At 41.4% G+C, this 20,143-nt stretch overlaps 1 long non-coding RNA gene across 1 annotated transcript; it reads left to right on the top strand.

The window, feature by feature from the left end:
• Positions 1-12,933: 12,933 nt before the first annotated feature.
• On the top strand, positions 12,934-19,889 carry LOC136399304 (uncharacterized). Its single transcript, XR_010750132.1, has 3 exons — positions 12,934-13,009; positions 14,943-14,994; positions 19,404-19,889. It is a non-coding gene; the product is annotated as an uncharacterized lncRNA (long non-coding RNA).
• The last annotated feature ends 254 nt before the right edge of the window (positions 19,890-20,143 follow it).

Raw genomic sequence — 20,143 nt, forward strand, 5'->3', positions numbered from 1 at the left:
CCACAGAGCGACGCCCAGGAAGAGCAGAGCATCGCCCCCTGGTGGGCAGAGCGTCGCCCCTGGTGGGCATGCCAGGTCGATTCCGGTCGGGCGCATGCGGGAGTCTGTCAAACTGTCTCTCCCCGTTTCCAGCTTCAGAAAAATACAAAAATAAATAAATAAATAAATAAATAAAAATAAATATAAAAAATATTTTATCTCTGCATAGAGCTTGTGCATTAGGAATTATTAGGTCGTAACCTGAGGTCAGCAGACATGGTGAGAATTACCCAATTCCTAGCTCCTGTCAGGGCACATCACCTGGAATTCACCACAGGCCTTGACCGTGGGTGCCTTGTTCTTCCATTCAGAGTCCCCTTCCTCGCTGGGTTCTAAGCAGTTTACAGGTAACTATGTCCTTTCAGTTATTCTAAGTACTAATACCACAGGGTCAGACATATCAGAGACACTTGATAGAAGTATGATTTTGACTCAAAATTCTACTTTCTGGTGTTGTGAGTCGAGGGCGCAGAGAGAGAGATCAGCAGACGAAATCATCAAGGACTAGCAAAGGACCACTGCTCACTCAGGCAAATGACCCCAAGTTTGCGCTGTGTCCTATTTTTATTCACAAGACTTCAAAAAGCTTGTTTACTGAGAAACTGGCATAACATCAAGCATAACTTTTACTTCAAGATACATGGAGTCCACCTGCATGATAACTTAATAACAATATAATATCCAAAGGCATTAATTGCTATTGCTTCTATGGTTCCCACAACATTCTTTCTTTATCTCAAGGGGTAACCTTGGAAGGTACAGAAATCTTATGAGAATGTTTTACTGAGAAAAAGCCCAACAACTGCCTTCAGTCACATAGACCTGTTTCAGTGACCCGCCTTCAAGTCACAAAACAATTCTCTTGGCAAAATGTTCTTTTCTTGTTGGCTGTGTTCCCATCCAAGGCCATGCAATGGGTTATTCCACATTTCCCCCTTTTTGTTTATGCTGAATGTTATGAAGCACCACAGAAAACACAGCCTTCTATCATTCATCGCTTATTTTTCTTGCGTTGATTTGTTGACATACTATATATAAAAGGAAACATAGAATTAATATTATTATAAAAAGTCTTACAGTGGATCCCCAAAATCCTTTAATATATTCAATAGAATTTAATTGCAATAAATTATCCATTAATCCCTTCAATATAGGTTGACATGTTAGAATTTCTAATTTTCTTTGAAAAGCTTCATGAATATGTTTTTGTAATTTAATGATTTCTTTAGTTACATTATAATGACTTAACAAATGCTTTTTAACATTTTTCTCATGGAAATAAGTATGATTTTAAGAAATAGGGGTAACACAAAAAGTAGTTACATTCTAATCACAGCTTAATTTGTGTTTGCAGGATAACAATTGTTCTCTTAACATAATCATAGTCTGTTTGTTCTAAATCATTAACTTTAGTATTAATGTTACTATTTATATGTTATTGAGAAGTCCACAGTTGTTCAGAATCTTCATGCCATTTTTGCACAAAGTCCACAGTCTGTATACTTTGATGTAATGCAACTCCAGATATAGCAGCCGCGGTGGTTACAGCTATTAGTCCTATAATGATGGCGATGATCAGTCCAACCAGTCTCTTGGTTCTCTTCAAGGACTTAATAAGATGTTGTAACAGCATCATGGAAGGGGACCCTGCTACATACGATGCTTCTGTATTGGAATGTAGACTCCTGTTCAGGTTCTTAAAATGTAAAGACTTTGACTATTTGATTAAAAAGAATAGAAGAGTTAATACATGTATAAAAAGCACACTTATTGCAAGTTATTGAATAATTTTCAGCTGTCCATTTGGTTTCACCTATAACAAATATATAAAGCAATCTAACACAAGAAGATATAAAATGTGTTTCATTTTTCTTAAAGATTAACATAATATGATTAGAAGGATAATTTTTCCAGATTTTTTCTTTCTACACTGACATATGTTTAAGTGCCATGGCTACTTTCCACAAATGATATTGTATAGGACCAAATTTTATATGAGGTGACATCCCTGCTCTTTGCTGTATGATAGTATGATTACTTTGACCATTAGCTGTAATTAAACCATTGTTTTTATGCCACCTTAAATTAGCACCCTGCCCTTTAACTCAGGCGGAGCTATGAGGGCTTTAATCTACGACATTCTATGTACAGATGTATTACTTTTAAATCTATATTCTTGTGGCCCTGGCCAGTTGACTCAGTGGTAGAGCGTCGGCCTGGCGTGCAGAAGTCCCGGGTTCGATTCCTGGCCAGGGCACACAGGAGAAGCGCCCATCTGCTTCTCCACCCCTCCCCCTCTCCTTCCTCTCTGTCTCTCTCTTCCCCTCCCGCAGCAAGGCTCCATTGGAGCAAAGATGGCCCGGGTGCTGGGGATGGCTCCTTGGCCTCTGCCCCAGGCGCTGGAGTGGCTCTGGTCACAACAGAGCGACGCCCCAGAGGGGCAGAGCATCGCTCCCTGGTGGGCAGAGTATCGCCCCCTGGTGGGCGTGCCGGGTGGGTCCCGGTCAGGCGCATGCGGGAGTCTGTCTGACTGTCTCTCCCCGTTTCCAGCTTCATAAAAATACAAAAAAAATCTATATTCTTGTAAAAAACCTTTTTTTAAAATCTTTTTTTAATATTATCTTTGACAATAGAGAGCCAAGCTTGAGCTTCTATGTTTAAACAATGTGGCTCATGTCCTATACATATAGGTAATTCCTCAACTCCTGTTGTATGATTTTCTAATTTTACACCTTTTTCCAAAGGTGCTAAGGGACCTCTATCATGAAAAGGTCATAGAAGCCAATTAGCTTATTAACAAAAATAGGAAAGGCACTATTTTCCTAATGAATAGCTCTACTTAATGGAGGATTAGGAACATATGCCTAATAACTAAAATTTTCAGCTCTACTTACCAGAATTGTTACCAAAGAAATCATTGCTAAAAACAGGTTTTTAGCATTTTCTTCTTTTTTCGTAGTTTGAAGCATTTTTTTTTTTTTTACCATTAAAGGTCAGTTTTTTAAGTTAACCCCAACTTGGTATTTTAGCCTTTTCAATACCAAGCAGCAGCACCTTTAAGATTTTTCTTTTGAAATTCTTTTCTTCCATCTCAGCAATGGGCAGATATGGAAAGAATCTATTGTTCTTATTCATGTTGTTAAATTCTGCGAGCAGGACTCCAAAGGACTTCACCGGTTTCTGCAATGACACAAGCAAACCCTCTTCCCCAATGTTGCACTACACTAGGTACCTATTCATTCAACTCACTTTTATAAAGTATTGGTTGATTAATTATAGAACCATTACTTTTCATTTAATGTCTGCAGCAGTCAAATTATCTTCTCCTGTATTTAAGAAATTTAAAATAAATAAAGCTTTGTGTAACATAATTCTAGGGAATAATCTCCTTTTTTCTCCCCCCTTTTGTTTAAGTAACATATTTTTCAGAGTGTAATTACTGCGTTCAATAATTGCTTGTTCTTGTGGATTATATGGAATTCTAGTAGTATGTTTAATATTCTAAAATGCTAAGAACTGTTGAAATTTAATAGATGTATAGGCAGGACTATCATCAGTTTTAATTGCTTTAGGAATGCCTATAACGTTAAAAGCTTTAATAAGATGTTGAATGACACAATTAGCCTTTTTTCTAGGCAAAGGTGTGGCCTATCAAAAGGAAGAATAAATTTTAATAAAACCATACATAAGATAGTTTTTTAGAAGAAGAAATGTGAGCAATATTTATTTGCTACATGTTATTACTGTGTTGCCCTCTAGGATTCATTCTTCTCGGTAATGGAGGAGCACTTATGATACTATACTGAGGACAGTTTCCAACAATATTCTGAGCTTCTCGCCAGATTATTTTAAATTTTTGCATTAAATCTTTTTTATTTGTATGAGTCTTTGTATAAAACTTAGTAGCTATTTTTATTGATCTAATTGATTAACTTTATTATCTGTAGGAGACATAGGTCCTGGTAAAGCTGTATGAGAATGAATGTGAGTTATATAGATAGGCAAATTTTATTCTTACAATAAAATTTGTAACTCTTGAAACAATTTGTGCAATCTAGAACTATTATTTGAAATATTAATAGTTTCTATAAGTTTAATTGTATGTTCTACATATTGTGAATTAGTAACAATGTTAATAAGACAGGATGTTTGAATTTTGTCTTTAACTACAATCAAATTACACTGATTTAAGGTTTCAGAATTATTTTTAAGGATGACTGAAAGTTTAGCATTATTTTTACAAGCTATTAGTATGTTGTTTATATAATGGATTATTAAAGATTGAGGATATTTCTGACAAATTTTTTCTAAAGGTTGATTTACATAATGTTGATACAGTGTCGGACTATTCAACATTGCTTATGGAAGTAATATAAACTTAGTAAGAATAGTTATTTCTGCTTATTGTTATAGACATAACAGATAGCATTGCTAGAATCAAAGTCAAAGATGTTTTTTGAAGTCTTAGTCTTAATTAAAACATTTTATGCCTCCTGGGTAAGTTTATTTAATTGTCAAATTTCCCTTTTTTCTATTTCCGACTTCTGCCAAGGCTTCAATCTTCTGGAAGGTATTTACTAGTCCCGTATTTGTGGAGATAAGAGCAAATCCTCACCCCTACATTTTATCTACATTGCTGTTGTAAATTAATAAACTGTCTATTTAAAAAGTTTATTTTCTGTAATATTAATAAGAGGGTTAGTATTAGCATTTTGATTAGCTTGAATATAAGCCTGATTCTCCTACTAAGTCATACTTTGTAACTCTTTTGCTTTTGAAAGAACAGTCCGAGCTAACATTTCTAAATTTTTGCAAATAAGACATTCAGAGTCCATGAAGGAGAATAGAAGTTCCTGTGTATAAAGACAGTTAGTTGTATACTGGGAGCAAGCCATTTTTAACTCTTTAAGAGCTTTGACAGAAATTTGGTCATAGTGAGTATAAAAAACTCCTTGTCAGAAAGTTTAGACTGTAATTTAAAAAGTTGCTCTTTTTATATATATAATTTTTTTAAATTTTATTTATTTATGTATTTTTTACAGAGACAGAGAGTGAGTCAGAGAGAGGGATAGACAGGGACAGAAAGACAGGAATGGAGAGAAATGAGAAGCATCAATCATTAGTTTTTCATTGTGCGTTGCAGCACCTTAGTTGTTCATTGATTGCTTTCTCATATGTGCCTTGACTGCAGGCCTTCAGCAGACCGAGTAACCCCTTGTTGGACCCAGCAACCTTGGGTTCAAGGTGGTAGGCTTTTGCTCAAACCAGATGAGCCCGTGCTCAAGCTGCCGACCTCAAGGTCTCGAACCTGAGTCCTCAGCATCCCAGTCTGATGCTCTATCTACTGCACCACCACCTGGTCAGGCTAAAATGTTGCTCTTTTAATTATTTATATGATAAATGTTTATCTTTATCAGAGGCCAAATGACCCTTGTTATTTTCCTATTGTAAAAAAAATCTTAGAGCTTTGTTAGGGACTTTCTCTAAGCCATGTAGCTTAGTGACTACTGCCTAAGTGGGCTAAACAGAAAACTAATGTTGCTTAGTAATAATAGATGCATTAGCTTCTATATCTAAAAGTCTTTTGTATAGTTAAGTCTATTATAGGGCATCAGAGGAACTAAATTCCCGCTTTCCTCAGTGCCTCCTTTTTCAGGATGTTGCCTTACAAGTAGCCAACTCTCTGAAGCAGCTTGAGATAAATTCTTAAAATGACTTAATTATATTTAATTCCTTAGTTTTACAAATTTGAGTATATTTTACACACAAAGAAGACAAATTTCAACACAGAAACACAAGTATAACATATAACTTTAATTAATCCTAATACTTGAATTCTTATTTGATTTCTAATTTTGAATATACCTTACTGTGTTAACCAAATTAGCAAGTCTTAAGGATCCATATTCTATTTAATTTACATTTAAATGAGCGCTCCTTATAATTTCTCATTTTAAAGCAAAAAATATATGGCTGAAACTATTTTTTCAATATAAAAGCCAGCATTTTTAATCTTTGTATGTCAACACAATTCAGGTCTTAAAAATCACATTTTAGACAACATTAAACAAAAACTAAACCGAAATTATCATTAGACAAACCAGAGCAGACAAACCAAAGAGAAACCCGGATTTCAGAGCACAGTCAGACTAGAAAGATGCCTGCCTGATTTTAATCAGGGCATTTTCTGACAGAGGGACTGACAATGGATGAGACTAAACCAAATTTCCCCAAGAAAATTCTCTTGGCTGCTGCTGATAATGTTAATAAAATTCAGGCTCTCTTTTCTATAGTCAGATCCAACACATGTCCCCTGCCTCAGTTTCCAGGCAAAGAATAAGAAAGAAACAAAATGATAGCTCAGAGGATTGTAGCTAAAACACCAAAGAAAAACAGTATTTATTTATTTTATTATTACACAGACTAGAGAATTTTAAGGACTTCATGATTCTTCTATATGTCCTAATTCTAATTGAATTTGTACCAACTGATGTAAAGCTTCAAGCATTTCATCCTTGTCTCCATCTCCAGTGATTTGGTTCCAGGCTTTAAGAAAAGCAGATCTAATCTGAGGTATAACAGCATTAGTATAACCAGTTTGTTGTCCCACAGCTGCATAAACGCCAACACCAATGAGCACTTCAAAAGTAGCTCTCAGAGGATTATTTCTGGCATTCATGCGAGATATTCGAAGAGCCTCCTCTCTCCACCAATACTTGAATTGTAAATATTGTCCTCATTCTAAAACTGTACTAGCAAGTAAATCCCAATCCAAAGGAATGATTAAATGATCATTACGATAGGAAGAAATAAGACCTTGAACATATGAGGACTGAGGTCCATACGTAGCAACAGATTGTTTGACTAGCTTTAAGAAAGTAAATTCAATTTAGTCAAATTGGATATTATGCCTCCCCCCCCCCCCAGGATCTGGAGCATTAAGAGGAAAAGGCTGTCAAATAATTAGAAAAATAGATGCAGAAAAATTACTAGAATTAGATTCTAAATCATCATGACGCATAAGCACCTGTTGCATTTCAGAGATTTCAGGGAATTGAAAAATCCTTCCCCTGCCAGTACCAATTAATTCTTGACCTTGAATTGGAGGAGCCATAGGCTCACATATATCTTGCTTTAGAACAGGATAAGCAGTATACTGATTTCCATTCTCCTGTTGTTCCAGTGTAATTTTAATTTATTTAATAAATGCTCAACATCATCCATAGGGGCTCCCTCATTTTCTAAGAAAGAAGGATAAAAGCCTGTGGATGGCTGAATTTCAATAACATTATCAGTAACTTCAGAAGCAGAGATAGTATTGTCCAAATCATTATTCTGTTCATTCCGTGCTGAATCAAGTCCTTCAGGCTCATTATAAATAACCTCACTCAAGTCTTTAACAGAATCTCCATCTGATTGCAAAGGGCCAAGGGCTGTAGCAATAAGATTATAAGCAGCCCACATTTCAGCATCTAGCAGATCTCCATGCTGATGATCATGGTGTAAAGATTTTCTTACTTGTTGCCAAATATTCAAATTCAATTGATTACAATATTCAGGAGTATACCAATAATAGTGTTTCTGAATAGCATTTAAAAGACGTAACAAAGCCTTGTCTTTTATCTGAATCCCTGATCCTCTTGAGAGGGATTTTAAAACATGTACATAATTGTCCAATAATGAATGGGAATTTCCCATGACTTTGCTAGTTACCTGAAAGTTTCACGTACACAGCGCATCCAACTTACCCTTTCACGGTTCCGCCTGTTCCCAATCTCTTCTTAAGGCCCCATGTTGAGTGCCAAATCTTGTTGTGAATTGGGGGCGCAGAGAGAGAGAGATCAGCAGATGAAATCATCAAGGACTAGCAAAGGACCACCGCTTGCTCAGGCAAATGGCCCCGAGTTCACGCTGTGTCCTATTTTTATTCACAAGACTTCAAAAAGCTTGTTTACTGAGAAATTGGCATAACATCAAGCATAACTTTTACTTAAAGATACATGGAGTCCACCTGCATAATAGCTTAATAACAACATAATATCAAAAGGCATTAATTGCTATTGCTTCTATGGTTTCCACAACATTCCTCTGTCTCAAGGGATAACCTTGGAAGGTACAGAAATCTTATGAGAATGTTTTACTGAGAAAAAGCCCAGCAACTGCATTCAGTCTCATAGACCTGTTTCAGTGACCTGCCTTCAGTCACAAAACAATTCTCTTGGCAAAACATTCTTTTCTTGTTGGCTGTGTTCTTATCCAAGGCCATGCAATGGATTATTCCACTACATTCTGAAATGTATTAAAAAAAGGAAGCAATTGTAATACATACATATATGCACAGGAATATTCAGAAAAAAATTTTAGGGGAGTTTTTTTTTTAAGGTAAGTACAGATTCATGTGCAGTTATAAGAAATAATACAGCCTGACCTGTGGTGGCACAGTGGATAGAGTATTAAACTGAATGCTGAGGTCACCAGTTCAAAACCCTGTGCTTACCTGGTCAAGGCACATATGGGAATTGATGCTACGTGCTCATCCTTCTATCTCTCTCTCTCTCCTCTTTAAAATAAACAAATTATTTTTTTAAAGTAATACAATAGAGATCCTTTGTACCCTTTACCCAGTTTACCCTGATGGTTCCACAAGCAAAATTATAGTGCAGTATCACAAACAGGACATTGAGATAGACACTATCCATCGATTTTATTCAGATTTTTTTTAGAGAACTTTTTTTAAAAACAAAAAACTAGAAATACAAATATCTCACAGTAGTGGGTAGATTAAATAAACTATGGTCTGCTATAATGCATATATTTATTCATAATGATGTGACTTATATTAACTGAGGAAGGAATTTCAGATGAATTACCAAGCCAAGAAGGTAGGTTTTAAAAGGTATGTATAATGTGGGAGCAGAGACTTGGTGAAATTAAGAACCCAGGCTCTGCCTGACCCATGGTGGCGCAGTGGATAAAGTGTAGACTTGGAACACTGAGGAAGCTGGTTTAAAGTCCTGGGCTTGCCAGGTCAAGGCACATATGACAAGCAATAAACAAATAACTAAACTGAAGCCACCATGAGTTGATAATTCTCATTCCTCACCTCCTTTCCCTGTAAAAGTAATAAAACATTAAACAAACAAAAAAGAACACAGGCTTTGTGGTCTGACTTTCAGGATATGATTTTTAGCTCTGACAGTTACTAACCTTAAAAGTGTCTGTTCCCTACAGGTAAGATTACAATAAAATTAGCATCTACCGGGTATGACTCTCTCAATTCTTAAGAAAAAAATTCAGGCCCTGGCCAGTTGGCTCAGCGGTAGAGCGTCGGCCTAGCGTGCGGAGGACCCGGGTTCGATTCCCGGCCAGGGCACATAGGAGAAGCGCCCATTTGCTTCTCCACCCCTCCGCCGCGCTTTCCTCTCTGTCTCTCTCTTCCCCTCCCGCAGCCAAGGCTCCATTGGAGCAAAGATGGCCCAGGCGCTGGGGATGGCTCTGTGGCCTCTGCCTCAGGCGCTAGAGTGGCTCTGGTCGCAATATGGCGACGCCCAGGATGGGCAGAGCATCGGCTCCCTGGGGGGCAGAGCACCGCCCCTGGTGGGCGTGCCGGGTGGATCCCGGTCGGGCGCATGCGGGAGTCTGTCTGACTGTCTCTCCCTGTTTCCAGCTTCAGAAAAATGAAAAAAAAAAAAAAGAAAAAAATTCACACAAAACACAGTAACATGTTATTACCAAAAATCAATAATATCACATATCATTTTTTGTGTGTGTGTCAGAGACAGAGAGACTGAGAAAGGGACAGTTAGGGACAGGCAGGAAGGACGAGAAAGATGAGAAGCTCAATTCTTCGTTGCAGCTCCTTCATTTTTCATTGATTGCTTTCTCATATGTGCCCTGACTGGGGAGCCACAGCAAAGCAGAGTGACCCCTTATTCAAGCCTGCAACCTTGGGCTTCAAGCCAGAGACCTCGGGGTTTCAAACCTGGATCCTCTTTCAGTCCAACACTCTCCACTGTGCCATCTCCTGGTCAGGTATGCCACTACACATTGTTATGAAGGAAACTCAAACATGCTGGTCCTTTTTCTTTTCTTTTAAAAAATATATTATTTATTGATTTTAGACAGAGGAGAAAAGGGGGGAGAGGTGCAGGAAACCTCAACTGGTAGTTTCTTCTTGTACCTTGACCAGGCAATCCCAGGATTTCAAACTGGTGACCTCAGCATTCCAGGTTGATGCTTTATTTACTCTGCCACCACAGGCCAGCCTGTGTCCCTTTTAGTCTTATGAAAAATATATGATTCTCAAACATACTGTCTAATCAATGCTAACTGAAAAATTTCAGAGCCTCTTAAAAATGAAATTCTTTGGCACTCTCTCCTGGGAGGACACCTCTGTCCCCCAAGCCCTGTGTCTACCTTCCATCTAAACTCTTCTTTTGCCTCTGTACCTTGTTTGTTAAAGACCATGTGTTCTACCTCTCTGACTTTCTAAGTAAACATCCTCTTATATTTTGGAAATAAATATTTTAAAATTTTTAAGTATTTCTAAATTTTATACTTTATTTTTTGTATTTTTTTTAACTGACAACCAGGGTGGCATGGAGGCAGACTCCCACATGCACAGGACCAGGATCCATCCCGCATGCTTACCAGGTGGTGATGCTCGGCTCCTCTGGGGCGTTGCTCCACTGCAACCAGGGTCATTCTATCGCTTGAGGCAGAGGCCATGGAGACATCCTCAGCGCCTGGGCCAGCTTTGCTCCAATGGACCCTTGGCTGTGGGAGGGGAAGAAAGAGAAAGAGAGAAAGGAGAGGGGGAAGGGAGGAGAAGCATATGGATGCTTGTCCTGTATGCCCTGGCCAGGAATTGAACTCGGGACTTCTACACACAAGGCCGATGCACTACTGCTGAGTCAACCGGCCAGGGCTAATTTATTTATTTATTTATTTGTATTTTTTTGAAGTGAGAAGCATGAAGGCAGAGAGACTCCCTACGTGTCCGATGGGGATCCATCTAGAATGCCATGAGTGTCGAAGTTCTGCCCATTTGGGGCATTGGTTTGTTGCGACTGGAGCCATTTTACTGCCTGAGTGGGAGGCCATGGAGCCACTGAGGGCTCCCAGGGCAACTTTGCTCCAATGGAGCCTTGACTGCAGGAGGGGAAGAGAGAGAAAGAAGAGGAAATAGAATAGAGAAGTTGAAAGGCTTTTCTCTTGTGTACCTTGGGCAATAATTGAAGATTTATTTATTTATTTATTTAATTTTCGTGTCAGACACAGAGAGAGACAAAGGAGGGGACAGATAGGGAGAGACAGACGGAAAGGGAGATAGATAAGAAGCATCATTCTTCGTTGCACATTTTGGGTGTACACTGATTGCGTTCTTATGTGCCTTGACCAGAGGTTCCAGGAGAACAAGTGAGCCTTACTTACTCAAGCCAGTGACATCAGCTTCAAGGCAGTGATCTTTGGTGACAGAGGCCAGGGAGGTTCACGTTGGTACCACGCAGACAGTAGTGGAACTGTAGAGCCATAAAGCATTGGGCTATTATCTTTTATTACATTCCTGCAGTGGTGGGCGAGCACACAGGCAAGGAAAAACAGGTTCTCACAACAGCAGGCAAACAAACAGCAAAACAGCCCCTCTCAGTGCGGGCATGCAATCCACCATCTCCCAAATATTGCCCTGAGTCCAATTACCCGTAGTCTTACATATACATACGTTATGCACGTGTGGCTCTACCATGTGCTCACACATTAATCATGCAAAGTGCAAGCCTAACAGCTGTTTTCCAAATGGTCTAGAATAGAAGAAAAAACAGGCAAGAGCCTAGGCCAGGCTGCCTTGGCTCTCTAGAAAATTTATGAATTAGAAATGACCCTGCACTGGAACAGTAGCAAAAAGGGGACCTTGGAGACAGGTTTAGGCAATTACCCTGGGATGCGCTGCAGCTGCCCATTGCTCTTCTGGCTGCAAGTCTCTTGGGAACACTTAGAGTTTAGGAGATGCAAGCCTGTTGGGGGAAAGGGGTGAGCTAGCAGGAGAAAGCGAGTGCTCTCAGCCTTCTGTTTTGAGGGTTCGGAAAGACTGAGTTAGGAGAAAATCTCAATAGAATATTCACCAACTGTTCTGGGTGGGTTTTTTCCGGGTCCTGGTCCCCACTGATTTGTCAGCACCAGGGTTTTATTAGTCAAGGCAGGTGGTCCTGGCATAGCCCACCTGGTTCTACTGCTTTATTTGGGCTGGAGCTCAAACTGAGCTGAGGTCTAGATGTTATATCTAGGGAGTTAACCTTTTGTATTTGGATGTAAATTGCTCAGCAAGTTCAGTTGTCAGTCTCAGTTTTCCCATTACACTTGCAAAAAATTTTTTCTAGCTTCTTTGTAACCTGCCTCATCACTATGCTGTAAACAGGTTTATCTCAAAGGTATTTGAAGGTAATTGATTTCAAGTGTGAAATGGAACAAATTTTTTTTTTAATTTTTTGATTCATTTTAGAGAGCGAGGAAGGAAAAGAGAGAATTCACCAGCGATTTCTTGTTTATGTCCCATGCAGGGATGGAACCCACAACCTTGGCATATCAGATGACGTCCTAACAACCTGAAGAACCAGGGCTCACATTCTAATGCTTAATCAGTGCACACACAACTGTGAAAGACTTAGGGACATTCCTAACCCTAGAAAACAACGTTTCGCTGTAAAGCTCAGGTACACGCAGTACCTCTCCGCCACCTTCTTGATTTAGTTCTGCCTTTTCAGTGTTATTGTGCATGCCTGGCCTCAATGGGCCCCACCCTCTGTTGCTTCCCCGCTGGGACATTCCACCCATACACTGCTTTTTTTGTACTTTTGGGATGTCCCGGTGCGCATGCGCAGTCTAACCAGGCCCTGCCTCCAGGACGTTCCCTTTTTTCTACAAGTGCCATTTTCTGCAGACCGGGAACTGGCAACAAAGGCCATAGTAGGGAGTGAGAGTTCCCTTTTTTCTAGGTTAAACCTTTGTTTCACAGCCCCCTTTCTTCATATACAGTCTGGATGTCGTGGTGGAACTTACAGTTCCCTCAGGCGTCCCCGCGAGAGTCCAGCGCTTTCCTTGGGGGTGGGGGTTAAAATGGCTCCCAGGCTGCTCCCTGAGCTCGGCTCTTCTCTTCGTTAAGTAACTGCATCTATGTCGTTTTTACTTTTAAAACCAAAAGTGCGGTCTCCATTGGTCAGTAGCCAATAGTGTTCTGAAGTAGTTTGTGTTATGTCCTCCCAGGGGTACAAACTTTTACTCGTAAAGTTCTGGCCGCGGGATGTACGGCAGATCCACGTGCTGAGTGTTCTCCCCACACGTACGTAGAACTGATTGTGAGCTGCGGGATGTGTTAATTAACATGATTGTGCTACTGTTTCCGTCTATGTGTATTTCAAAGGATCACATGGATTCCTTCAGTGTACATAATTTTTATTTGACAATAATATCTCAGTAAAGCCCCAACAGATAACTCAGGCAGTCGGTGTGCTTGGTTTGCCGCCTCCGGTGGTTAAATTCTGCTTCACATTGGATTGCACAGGCATTCTGCAGATACATTTTTTGTGCCGCCTCTTTCTTACCCCCCCCCCCCCCCAGAAGGTCTCTTTGTGATACAGTATTTGTGGTAAGTGAAGCAGCAGCCTGCAAGAATGAACACTACAGTGACAATTATAAGGGAGGTTAAGGCAGAGGTGGCTGGTCCTCCTGAACCTGTCCCAACTCCCGGAGTTATTTTGAGGGTTACCAAGAGAGGGGTGAGCTGCACTGCCCTTCTGTGCTGGAGTTGCTGAGTCACTGGAATGGGGAGAGACTGGTTGTTGAGGGCTACATCACCATTGGGAGAGAGGTATGTTAAAGCACAGGCTCCTGCCCAGGTAGTAGGAAGGCCAAGGTAGCGTCCTCCCTGCAGAGGAACAACATTCCCTGTTGTGTCAGGCAGGGAGGGAGATGAATTGAGAAGAGGTGAGAAAGAGGATAGGGAGGTGTGCTCCTTTCTTGGGGTTCTGCTGTCCAGACTGATAATGTATTCTGCTCCAATGGGGATGCTATTCCTGCTCCAATAAGGGGAGAGAGATGGGTAGTTGCTTGTTGGGTGCAGTGAAAATGAAGGGGACATCAGGGTGGGAGGTGACCCAGGGGAAATGGACAGGGAGGGATAAGAGCAATTAAAAGAAGGGACTTGTAATGTAGGAAAGGAGGGAAACCAGCCTGGATGGAGTAAGCAGCTGTTTATCTTAGGAGGGACCTGGTAGTCTATTTGCTGAGACTAAAGTGTGGATGTTAATTGTAGAGTGACAGTGATGTTGCATGTTGTGTTGGCAGAGGCCACCTGGAGTGTTCCTGATGTTTTGGTGAAGCGTCAGGGGGCTTGAGTTATTCCGAGCTCTCCATACTGAGCACTTTCAGGATTTTCATTATAGTTTTATCATACATTTTGATAGATATGTGTATTCCAACTGCCCTCTTGATGTTCCGCTTATCGGTCAGACCTCACTCTTACTGGACTATTGCCCCGAGACAGAGGAATTTTAAGAAACTGATAAGCCACCCAAGGAGGGGCTCCGGACATACCAGGACTTTTGATTCAACACCCACATGCTTGAAATTCTTCTTGACCCCATATAATTTTTCCCCCTAGCTTGTACTGGTGCCCTTCTCCCCTGGGAGAAGTGCCCGGCAGGGTTCCTTTCTTCCTTTCAATAAAGCCTGTTACTCTGGTCTTTCGAACTCCCGTGGATTCCAACTTTTGGTGCGGAAACCAGGACAGGGTACTAACTGCCTGGATGATCCCTCTTTGCCATCAAAATTTACAACCAGGGAAGCAATGGGCAGCAGCAGCTCATCCCGGGCTTACTCCCTGATTATGTTTGGACGTGTAATTGTAGGTCGATTGGCCGGCAGTCTTACCCTGTCCTGAACCCCTGCTGGGCCAGAAAGGTAAGGAGTTTCTCCCTTTCTTTTCCCCAGTTAGCCTCCAAATTTTTCTCTGTAAACACCCCTTCCAAGTTGGAGAGTTTTGACTTTGGACCCCATAACTATGGGTGGTCTGCCTCTACTCCTTTATGGACTTCTATGAAAGTCTAGGCATGCCTAGCCAGGCCCCTCTTCTATGTCCCGGGATCTCAGCCTTGGGGTGACAACCTCTTGTCTGAGACTCTTCCTATGGACATTTTCTCCTCTCAGAACTGTGACTGAAGGCGGGGATGCCCCCTTCTCTCACCAGTCTCCTCTACTGTGGGCTCCTCTCAGTCCAAACTGTCCAGCCAGACTCCCGTTGGAACATGGGCTCCCCCCAATCTCAGGCCTCAGAGACTTCTCTACTCCTTCAAGACTCACCCTACTCTCTGAGGTTCAGTTTGGGAGGTTTCTACTCCGAGTGGCCTGCTTCTACAAACCTCTTCAAAAGTCTAGGTGCCTAGCCAGGTTGCTTTCTACTACCATTACAATATCCTAAGAAAACTTAACAATTTCTGCCACCAGACAGGGAGAGCATCAGAAATTCCTTACGTGCAGGCTTTTCTTCTCCCTTCTCTTTTGTCCTTAATTTCTGTGCCTTCTGTTCTACACGCAGATCGTTTTGGCCAAAGAAACCTCACCTAAAACCTCCGCTCCTAATCTTTCCTTTTCCTTGGACTCCCAACTCTCTCCCTCCTGCCTGACCCCCCGGGGCACTCCTCTCTCAGGACCCCTCTCTAGTCCATCAGCAAATCTCTTTTGCTGGAGTCTCTTCCCTCCAGAAAGCCCCCTCCCTTCACTAAATCCTGTTTTCTCATTCACCAGTCTCTCTTTGTCCTCCCCTGCTGGCTGGGAGCCCCTCCCTTCTCCACTGTGTTCTTAAACCCCTCCTTCCTCCTTACAGACTGGCAGTTCTGTCTCTTTTTCTTCTTTGATCCATCTCCCCACCCCACCAGCTTCAGCTGTCTTTTTTTTCTTCTTCGACCCATCCTTACCCTTCCTCAGAGACTGACTGTGCCTTCCATTACCCCTCATCCTCTCCCCTCTCTTCAGAGCTCTAAATCTTTTTGACTCCTCTGACCACAAGGCACCACACCAGTACTTTACCTTCCTCCTCCTCATCCTGCAGATTCTGACCCTCCTTCTTTCCATCCAGCTGCTCACACTGTCCATCTGTCTGCTTTCTCTCTTCCTCCCCACTATGCTGGCAACTCCCTGCCATCACAAAAAACTTTAAAAAAACCAAAAAATAAAGTCATCTATTGAGCTGTGTGAGTAAGTAATCTGTCTTGTCTTCTTGTTTGTCAGAAAATATCTCTAGTATAATTTGAATTGAAACAAGTAAAGCTCACTCACTTAAATTCCTTAATTCATAATATGTGAAGTCTTTGTTTAATGTGTAACTGTGTCTGTTTCTAAGGCCTTAAACCAATAATTACCCGCCTCTTAAACCAGCTTACTCATCCCCATGAACTCTCCCTGCAATACCCCCATCCTTCCTGTTCGAAAACCTTCAGGGGCTTATTGCCTCACACAAGCCTTACACCTAATGAATGAGGCAGTAATTTCCCTCCATCCAGTAGTCCCTAATCTCTACAAATTACTGTCACACATTCCCTCAAACACCACTCACTTCACAATCCTAAACCTCAAGAATGCCTTCTTTACCATTCCTCTACACCCTGACTCTTACTTTCTGTTTGCCTTTACTTTTATTTAAACTGACCTGGACACTAATGCAGCCCAGCAACTTATGTGGATTGTCTTACCCCAGGGGATCAAAAACAGCCCACACCTGTTTGGGCAAGCACTAGCTCAGGATTTAGCAGCAGGCAATCTCAAAACTAGTACTCTCTTACAATATGTAAATAACCTACTCCTCTACAGCCCCTCCCTGCCTGCCTCAAGGAGACACACATCCACCCTTCTTAACCTCCTTGCTGTGAAGTGATATTGTGTCTTCTCTGCTAAGGCTCAACCTCACTCTCAGTCCAGAGTCTATCTAGGCATTGCCTTAACACCCACCACCTGAGGTCTCACCCTAGATCTAACTCAGACCCTCCACAGTCTCCAACCACCTTACCACCACAGATCAAATCTTTTCTTTCCTTGGTCTAATAGGCTTCTTTAAACAGTGAATTCCCAGTTTTGCTCTCTTAGTTGAGCCTCATAGTGAGATCTTCTGAGCATGGCTTTTAAGGTCTATAATGGTCAAGGAAGTAACAGAAAAGGCAAATAAGGCCCAAAAGAAGTCAGGAAATACCAGCTTTTGGCATACACTCTTAAAGGCTCTAGTGCCCTAAAGGGCTTCATAGGATTCCATCAGGGCCCTGCTTCAGAGTGGAAAAAATATCATTGAACTGAAGCCTGCCAGGCTTCCCAGCCCCATCACAGGACACACCTCTGCTGTGGAAAGAGGGAAAGGAGAAGGTAAGCTGCCCCCTTGCTCCATGGAGGGAGGGTTCAGTCTCTTCTAACACTGATCCAGCTACCTGTGACCTGACCTTGCCCAGCATTCTGGGAATTGCCACTGAAGGCCCAAGGACATTGTTCACGACACTAAGGTATTTCTTCCAAGTAGCAGATAAGCTGATCTCATTTCTTGTAAACACAAGGGCCATCTACTATGCCTTGCCTGAATATTTGAATTTTATTTATCCCTCAAAGATCTCTACTGTGAGTATTGACAGTCTAATTTAGTTGCTTTATTTAATGTATAATATCTCTGTTATTCCTCTTTTCTCAATGCCCTATGCCTATTGTAGGCTGGGACCTGCTGTTAATTCCAGCTAGAAGCAGTGGTCACTAGGACTTAAACTCTAACTGCAAAGTGTAGAAATGTAACCACCCTTTCCCTAAGTACTTGAAGGATTTACAGGTCACTCAGCAAACTGTTCAGAGACTGTCCTAGAGGCACTTCCAGCAGTACATCACTCAAGGACTAACTTTCACATGGACAGGTCCACACACCGTGATCCTGACAACTCCCACTGCTGCTAAAGGTGGCTCTTTCCTTTACCCTGACCATCTGGAGCTCAGAAACAGAGAAACAAAACCAACCCGTTGTCCTTCTATTCTCTATTCACCTCTCATCCTGTATCAACCAATCAGGGGCTTTCTACTCGTGTAAGACCAACACCTACATGTGTCTCCTGACTAATTGGACCAAAACCTGTACCCTAATCAATCTCATCCCAAATATCAACCCAATTCCACCTCATGAGCCTCTTTCAATTCCTAGTACACTACCCATAAATCTAAGGACCAAATGAGCTGTACAAGTAATTCCTCTTCTTGTTGCTTTAGAAATCTCTACAAAAGTAGGTCTAGGAGAAGGGGGACTGGCCACTTCCCTGTCTTATTCCTACTCTCTCTCTCTCTCTCTCTCTCTCTCTGAAGCCCAGCAAATTTGTATACATGGAATCAGTGGTTTCTCACAAACTGGGTGTCTTGACTATTGCCTTTCATTGGTCCACTCACTCTCCTATTTATTTTTCTAACTTTTAGACCCTGCCTCTTATGTTTGTTCACTAGTTTCTTACAGAACCACATGCAGACCTTTGCCAATCAGAAAATTGGAAAAATCTACCTAACCCTTCACACCAAACCTGAAACCTGCCCTCACAAAACAGAAAAATCTGAAACCCTATATCAGCAAGCCTCCTAAATCCTATCTTTTAACCCTTACAGGTCCCCTAATCTTAAAGGTCTCCCGTATCCTTGAAGAACTAGGAAAATGAATAGCATTCACGTCTTAACACTTCTCAGTCTTTTTACCCTTCACATAGTAAGGGGACAAGATTGCTGGGTCATCTTGACTGAAGAAGAGCCTACAAACAGACATGAAATATATCTTTTAGCTCAAGCTAACTGCTCTCTCCAGGGCTGCCAGGAAAGAATATCTCTAACTTTACCATGGAAGAACTTTCACCGCCTGCTATACAACCCTCCTTATCCAAATACTTGCCCCCTTCTTTATCAAGTTCCTACAGGCAGGGATGAGAGAAATCTCTAGGATTACCTATAATCAAATGGTCCTACACTCCTATTCCCCAGTACCCCAAGGAGAACTTCATGAGGGAAATATCAAATAGGTAGGGATGACAGCAGAAAGAAGCCGCCCCTCAGCCCGAGAAGTTTCCTCCTGAATGTTCTCCAAATTTCCTTCCTTTTAAACCACACATATTCAGTCCTTCTAAAAACTTACATCAACAGGTTCCCTGTCTCTAAAAATCTCCACATGTCCTCCCATTCGAGAGGAACCAGACCAGCACGTCTCATGAGGCTCATCCAGGAGACCATGTATCACCATGTCACTCTGGCCACTTGGCACTCGCAACAAGCAACTAACAATTATTACCTCGTAAAATTTTTTTTACTTCCTCACTCAGGTTTTCAGAGACATCACCTGGTTCAGGCCTTACAGCATGGAAATTGATGACCTCCTTAAGTGGATGAGGAACTTGGCTTGGCAAGGTTCCCTTCTTGAGTTCTCTCCAGAAGAAGCAATCATTTTCCAATTTTTTCTCCTCTTTCTCCTCATCACCCCTCACTGTATATTATAAAATTAATAACTGCCTTTCTTTTATATGTAACCACAGAGCTGAGAAATGATAGACATGTGTATTCCAAACTGCCCTCTTGATGTTCCGCTTATCTGTCAGACCTCACCCTTACTGGATTATTGCCCTTGAGACAGAGGAATTCCAAGAAGCTAAGAAGCCGCCACTAGGAGGGGCTCTGGAGACACCAGGACTTTTGATTCAACACCCACATGCTCGAAATTTTTCTTGACCCCATATAATTTGTCCCCCTAGCTTGTACTGCTGCTCTTCTCCCAGAGGAGTGCCCGGCAGGGTTCCTTTCTTCCTTTCAATAAAGCCTGTTACTCTGATCTTTCGGACTCCCATGGATTCCAACATATTTAATTATTATTAATATTTTTAAGAATTTTATTTATATTTAGAGAGAGAGAAAAGGCAGGGTAGAAAAGAGCAGGCAGCATCAACTCCCATATGTGCCTTAAACAGACAAACCCAGGGTTTCGAACCAGATACCTCAGTGTATCTGCTTTGAATCAATGCTTTATCCATGGTGCCACCAGAGGTCAGGCATCATTGTTATTAATCTT

The sequence above is a fragment of the Saccopteryx leptura genome, chromosome 3 (assembly GCF_036850995.1).
Source record: "Saccopteryx leptura isolate mSacLep1 chromosome 3, mSacLep1_pri_phased_curated, whole genome shotgun sequence".
Taxonomy (NCBI): Eukaryota; Metazoa; Chordata; class Mammalia; order Chiroptera; family Emballonuridae; genus Saccopteryx; species Saccopteryx leptura.